A 7679-nucleotide genomic window follows, 5' to 3' on the forward strand; every position below is an offset into this window, starting at 1 on the left:
CTCACCCCTTTTGTTGGTGTCGGTGCTCCCCCAAATAGTGCTATGGGTATTTGCATTACAGCAGAGGATCCATGGTATACCACTTCGCCGGCAGTGATCAATTAGAGGCTTTATTTCTGGTGTCGGGGCTATCTCCTCCTCACCCGGGAAGTACGCGGAGGCAAGTACAGCCTCTTGCACTCCCCTAGGAGTCGGAATTTTGGCACATACCGCAGCGAGGACCGCCGTAATGAACTCTGAAAGGGGGAGAAATGTTAGTTTGTTACTTAATAGTATCGCCGCTCTTGGGCAACAGCTGGAGGCGTAGATAATCTTACCGCCCTTTGTACTAAGCCCTTTGACGTCACCTCTTAATATCCAGGGTTTCTGGATGAAGGCTACACCTAAGCCTTCGTTTGTGAACCTCTGAAGCAAAACATCTTATGCTACCTTGGCGTGGTGAAGATTAACTTGGAGGCTGTAGAATCACAATTCCAGATATTAATGATTTATTTTTTAATAATTAAACAATATTTTATTTTAAGAACCAAACAATTCTTTATGAAATTTTTCAATCAATAATAAAATTTTCTTCTTGAAAGAAATCACAACATAACATTCTAATATTCTTTAAATTAAAAATTAATACAAAGTAGAAATAAGTACAAAGTAGAACCATTTCCAAACAAATAAATAACAACAATAAGATCCCTACATTACTCCCCCTTCCAGAGAATTTACGTTAAATAAGTTAAATGTGACTTTCTTTTCTGTTCCAATATTGTTGTGAAAATTAGTGTTAAATTCTTTTAAAGTTTCAATCATCGCTGGTTTTAACCTGTCAATCGGAATAGTTTTGATTTCATTATCAATTTCTATTTGAAAATACTTCTTATTTTTTTCAATAACCTTATATGGCCCTTCATAAGGTTTTTGCAAAGAACGGGTATTAACTAATCGTACAAAAACAAATTTGCATGTTTGTAAATCTTTCGGAACGTAAATACCAGCGTTGGTACTATGATGATTTAAATTCGAGTGGACATTTCTAAATATTTCGCGTAAACAACCAAAAATTTCAGCTGAAGTTGAGTTTTCAGAAGTTGGAACAATAAGTTCACCAGGCAACCGTAAATTTTGCCCGAAAACCATTTCAGCAGGTGTAGCTGAAATATCCTCTTTAAAAGTTGAACGTAAGCCCAACAATATTAATGGTAGCTCATCATACCAATCTCTGGTTCCATTTCTAGCCATAATGGAAGATTTTAATTGCCTATGAAAACGCTCTACCATACCATTAGCTTGAGGGTGGTAAGACGACGTTGTAATCTGATGGGCTCCTAATAATTTTGTTAACTCTGAAAACAATTTAGAAGTAAATTGAGTACCTTGATCAGTTGTTCTTTCTGAAGGTACACCAAAACGAGGAATATATTCACGTAAAAATTTATTCACAATTGTCACTGCGGAAATATATCTTAATCCGTATGCCTCCGGCCTACGAGTAAACCTATCAACTATAGTTAAAATATATCGATGTCCTTTTGAAATGGGTAAAGGTTCTACAATATCTAAATGAATGTGCTCGAATCTTTTTTTGGTATTGGAATTTTACTCGCTTGAGACTTTGCATGCCGATGAACTTTAGATTTTTGGCAACTGATACATTCTCTTGACCATGCATTAATTTCTCTATTCATGTTGGGCCAAAAATACTTTTTGATGATTAATCGACGAGTAGCTTTGGTACCCGGATGCGCTATACCATGTAACTTATTAAATACTGTTTTTCGCAAGCTATTTGGGACAAATGGTCTAGGATAATCTCCTGACGATTCGCACCAGATATTGAAATTTAAAAGAGGAATTTTTACCATCTTAAGATTTCGAAATGTTTGTCCAGATATAAGGTTGTTTAACTCATTATCTTGTTGTTGTTCACTTTGTAAAATTTTGAAATTAAGTTCTGAATTCTTTATCACTTCAACTTCAAAAGCTCGAGATAAAGTATCAGCCACAACATTTTCTTCACCCTTAATGTACTGTATATCATTCGTAAATTGTGCAATAAACTCAAGATGCCTGGTTTGCCTTGGACTACGTTCAGTTTTGGAATTTAGAGCAAAAATCAAGGGCTTATGGTCAGTAAAACAGTAAATTGTCGTCCTTCTAATAAATACCGAAAATGTTTAATATTTAAATAAATTGCTAAAAGTTCCCTATCAAAAGCACTATATTTCATTTCTGCTGAAGAGAGTTTCTTTGAAAAGAACGCAAGTGGTTCAGACTTATTATTGAAATGCTGCTGTATGACACCACCAATTGCCGTATCGATGCATCTACCGTTAAAGACAATTTTGCATCTTTGCTAAAATGATTTAGCAAAATCTTAGATGCAAACTTCTCTTTAATGCATTCAAAAGCTTTAATGGATTTGTCATCCCAACCCAAAATTTTGTCTCGTTTTCTACTTGTTTTATTAATTAAATCATATATAACTCCAGTAAACTCAACTAATTTTGAAATATACCTATGATAATAGTTAACCATTCCAATAAACTTTTGTGCCTGTTTAATTGACTTTGGCCGTTCAAAATCTCGAATAGCTTCTATTCTATTTTCAGAAGGTCGTATTCCTTCTTCAGATATACTATGTCCTAAAAAATCAATATATGTAACTCCAAAAATATATTTGCTTGGTTTGACGTTCAAACCATACTCAGACAAACGTTCAAAAAGTACACGTAGATCCTTAAAATGCTGTTCTTCTCTCTCGCTTGCAACTAACAGATCATCAATGTACGTAAAAACCAAATCTAATTTACCTACTACTTCATTAATAAATCTTTGAAACGTTTGTGCGGAGTTTCTCAGGCCAAAAGGCATTCGAATGAACTCATACATGCCGAAAGGGGTAGTGATCGCCGTTTTATAAATATCTTCTTCTGCCATTGGAATTTGATGATACGCTCTAACTAAATCCAATTTTGAAAATATCTTTTTATTCCTAAGATTCATATTAAAATCGAGAATATGAGGCAAGGGACAACGGTCCGGTACAGTAACAGTATTAAGCCTTCTAAAATCACCACAAGGACGCCAGTCATTACTCTCCTTCTTTGGTACTAAATGAAGTGGAGATGCTACGGATGAATTTGATGGTCTAGAAATCCCTGTCTTTACTAAAAAATCGAATTCAGTTTTAGCTACTTTAAATTTGATAGGATCTAGGCGCCTTGGCTTAGAAAAAGGAAGGTTTCCTTCAGTTACCAGTCTGTGAACTGTGGTATGCTTAACCGATTTTGAGTAATCTGGCTCAGAAATAAGAGAAGGAAATTCCTTCAATAATTTTGTATACTGATCTTCTACTGAAAAAATTTTCGGAAGAGGGATATTACAAAAGTACGAAATTGTGTTAACTGATAGATTTCTTAACGGATCTACTAAACACCTGTTTTTAATATCAATAAGAAGTCCATATCCACATCTTTGAATGTACTGATAAAATCTTTTGCTTAAAAAAAGAATATTTCTTCTAGTAATCAGGTAGAATGAATTTGATGAAATGTCATAATTTTATTAAAAGTCAAATGGTTAACAACAACAACGAATGTCATTAAATGAAACTACCTTCTTTTTTGTATCATGTCTTTCGAATATATTTTGACATACAATATTTTTAAGAAATTTTCTGATCCAAATCTATTTAAAATATTTTAAAACGGTAATTCTCTAGTATAGATATATATTTAACTAAATATATAATAAATAAAATATATATAATAAATAAAATATATAATAAATAAATAATAAATTTGACGGTGAAATTTATATATACATGCGGTTTACTTAAAAATCAGTTAAATATATATAAATATCTATGTTAAATATATATATATTTACCTGATTTTTAAGTAAACCGCATATATCTAAATAAATTTGACCGTCAAATTTATTATTTATTTATTATATATTTTATTTATTATATATATTTTATTTATTATATATTTATTTATATATATTTAGCAGTGGGAGCAGTGCATAGTGTAAACAGAGGGTAAAAGCGTGAATGTGAAATAAAGTGGCAATACCAGCGATTTGAGGTTATATTTAGGGGATTCCCTTAAACTCGTAAAGTCTTAAGCTGTGTAAAACTCGTAAGTTTACGAGGCTTTTACGGGAACGCCCTCTTTGTGAAAAGGTGCGTAAACTGACTGTTTGACAGGTAAGCCAGGATTTTATGAAGCAATTTTTATTTCGCTGTATTTTCCATAACATCCCGCCATCTCGTCTCTATCACTATTGGCTAATATAAAATTAAAAATGCCGAAAATTAGCAGAAAACTCATGTTAGTACTGTTAGTGGATGAAATTCATTCTTTTTATTCACATATTATAATTTTTCATTTGTTTTCAATATTATAAAATACATTTGAGTATATAATTTTCCGCTCCTCGGCAATACTGAAGTTTACGGGGTCATTTGCGCATCAAATTTGCCTCGTAATTTGACGAGGGCCTCGTAAATAGAGCTCCATACAAATTTTTACAGTTCTTTTACGAGGCTCGTAAATTTACGAGCTTTACGAGGCTTACGAGGCTTTTACGAGTTTAAGGGAGGACCCCTAATAATTTTGGCAGGCGCAAAGTTTGTTTACTCTGTTTTATTAAAGAAATAGGCATAAATGCAGTTGGGCTCCAAATCTCAAATTAAAAAAAAAATATGAGCTGAGTATAACGGTATAGTTCTTTTTTTGGGCAAGCAACAACAACAAGAATTATCAAAGGTTAAATTTTAAGCAATTTTCGAAATCAAGATTTCTCAAAAACGAATTAATGGATTTTGAAAATTTTGATCTCATTTAATAGGAAATTTGAGTCCGTTTAATTTTGTATACATACTCTATATATACGTGGTATACTTGTTACGAAAATTGAATTAATGTAAAACAATTATAAAAAAAGCTTACAAGCCCTAAGTGCGGCCGGCGCCGCCTACATTGAAAGATGTGGTCTGCAAAAGGTGTTCAGTGCTTTTCTTCGCATCACAGAAAGAGAATTCTACTTTGTGAGGGTTATAATCCCTAAGTACGGCCGAAGGCCGCCTATGCTAAAGGTGTTCTCTGCAAAATATGTTTTTATTAAAATAATTATTTTACATTAATTCAATTTTTGTAAGAAATATACAACATATATATAAAGTACGTATACCAAATTAAAGGGAATCGAATTTCCTATTAATGAAAAATTTTCAAAATCCATCTATTTGTTTTTAAGAAATCTTGATTTGAAAAATAGCTTATTTTGAACTTTAACCTTTGATAATTGTTGTTGTTGTTGTTTCCCTAAAAAAAGAAATATACCGTTATACTCAGCTCAATCATGTCTATCGATCCCAATATTTTGTTTTCTAATTTGAGATTTGGAGCCAAACTGCATTTGTTCCAAGAAATGTATAAAATAAAAGTGAATAAATGATTTTGTTTGCATAAAACAATAACCGGAGACGTTTTAATAGTGTTCTAAAAGTGTAAACTGGTGATTTAGTGCATTTTTGACGTGGTAATTGCTCATAGAAAGCAAGGAAATTTAACAAAAGGAAATAAAAGCGCATCAGGAGAAAAAATGCAAGAAACAAGAAGAAAGTGTTCAAGAAGGGGCAGTTCCGCATTATTTATTGGACAGAGGTCAACAAGCTAATGCTAAGGTCATGTCCAATATGATAAAGCAGAAACGGAAAGAAAAGGCCGGTAAATGGGATGTTCCACTACCAAAAGTGCGAGCTCATTCCGATGCCGAAGTATTCAGAGAAATTAGAACTGGAAAAACTAAACGTAAGGCTTGGAAACGAATGGTTACTAAAGTGCCAAACGTTGGAGAAAACTATATAAGAAAACCTCCAAAATTCGAAATAAGACCCATGGTCTCAGAATGAACAAGGCTCATGTTACCCATCCAGAACTTAAAACTACATTTTATCTTTCCATAATTGGTGTTAAAAAGAATCCTAGTGTTACGATGTTAACTTCATTAGGGGTAATTACAAAGGGAACTGTGATCGAAGTAAACATTTCTGATCTGGGACTTGTTACGCAAACTGGAAAAATTGTCTGGGGCAAATATGCTCAAGTAACTAACAACCCCGAAAATGGTGGTGTCATAAATGCAGTTTTGCTTATTTAAATGGAACAGCATACAATAGCCCAATATCGTAGACAGACGGAGAAAATTAATTAGAATTAATAAGCATAAATGCAAATTAAAATTTTACCCTTACAGACGGCAGTAATGCGGATAAACCAGCCGCAAGGTCGTGGGTTCGAGTCCCACGACCAGTAGACTTTTTCATTTCTTTTTCATTCTTTTTTTTTATAAGTTCTATATTTTTTTTACTTTGCTTTCAGTTAGGTTTTGTTGACTTTTTAATAAAATTCAACTTTAAAAATTTNATAACCGGAGACGTTTTAATAGTGTTCTAAAAGTGTAAACTGGTGATTTAGTGCATTTTTGACGTGGTAATTGCTCATAGAAAGCAAGGAAATTTAACAAAAGGAAATAAAAGCGCATCAGGAGAAAAAATGCAAGAAACAAGAAGAAAGTGTTCAAGAAGGGGCAGTTCCGCATTATTTATTGGACAGAGGTCAACAAGCTAATGCTAAGGTCATGTCCAATATGATAAAGCAGAAACGGAAAGAAAAGGCCGGTAAATGGGATGTTCCACTACCAAAAGTGCGAGCTCATTCCGATGCCGAAGTATTCAGAGAAATTAGAACTGGAAAAACTAAACGTAAGGCTTGGAAACGAATGGTTACTAAAGTGCCAAACGTTGGAGAAAACTATATAAGAAAACCTCCAAAATTCGAAATAAGACCCATGGTCTCAGAATGAACAAGGCTCATGTTACCCATCCAGAACTTAAAACTACATTTTATCTTTCCATAATTGGTGTTAAAAAGAATCCTAGTGTTACGATGTTAACTTCATTAGGGGTAATTACAAAGGGAACTGTGATCGAAGTAAACATTTCTGATCTGGGACTTGTTACGCAAACTGGAAAAATTGTCTGGGGCAAATATGCTCAAGTAACTAACAACCCCGAAAATGGTGGTGTCATAAATGCAGTTTTGCTTATTTAAATGGAACAGCATACAATAGCCCAATATCGTAGACAGACGGAGAAAATTAATTAGAATTAATAAGCATAAATGCAAATTAAAATTTTACCCTTACAGACGGCAGTAATGCGGATAAACCAGCCGCAAGGTCGTGGGTTCGAGTCCCACGACCAGTAGACTTTTTCATTTCTTTTTCATTCTTTTTTTTTATAAGTTCTATATTTTTTTTACTTTGCTTTCAGTTAGGTTTTGTTGACTTTTTAATAAAATTCAACTTTAAAAATTTAAATTAACTTATAGTAAAATAAGAAATGTGATATAAAATAAAGCAAATGAAAACAAAATAAAGTAAAATTAAGTATATAAATAAAATAAAGTAAAAAAATATAAAATAAATAATAAAAATACAAAAAATTTCGCAATTGCTCCAACCGAAGATCGAACCGGGCAGCTACAGGCTTGTAGCCCGCAACTCTCACCACTCGGCCACCACGTACGCGAAACTCGCCTGCTTCGTTTGCTTACTTGTACAAAAGACAAAAACTGGCCTTTTTNGACAACAACTGGCCGTTTTTACCAGTGTTG

The 7679-nt window shown here is 33.2% G+C and overlaps 2 pseudogenes; both read left to right on the plus strand.

The window, feature by feature from the left end:
- Positions 1-6179, plus strand: part of LOC108358996 (ribosome biogenesis protein NSA2 homolog) — a 6400-nt pseudogene extending 221 nt beyond the window's left edge.
- On the plus strand, positions 6163-7128 carry LOC108358998 (ribosome biogenesis protein NSA2 homolog pseudogene; annotated as a pseudogene).
- Positions 7129-7679: the final 551 nt, after the last annotated feature.

The sequence above is a fragment of the Rhagoletis zephyria genome, unplaced genomic scaffold, assembly GCF_001687245.7.
Source record: "Rhagoletis zephyria isolate East Lansing unplaced genomic scaffold, Rhagoletis_zephyria_1.1 Rzeph_scaffold_00322, whole genome shotgun sequence".
Taxonomy (NCBI): domain Eukaryota; kingdom Metazoa; phylum Arthropoda; class Insecta; order Diptera; family Tephritidae; genus Rhagoletis; species Rhagoletis zephyria.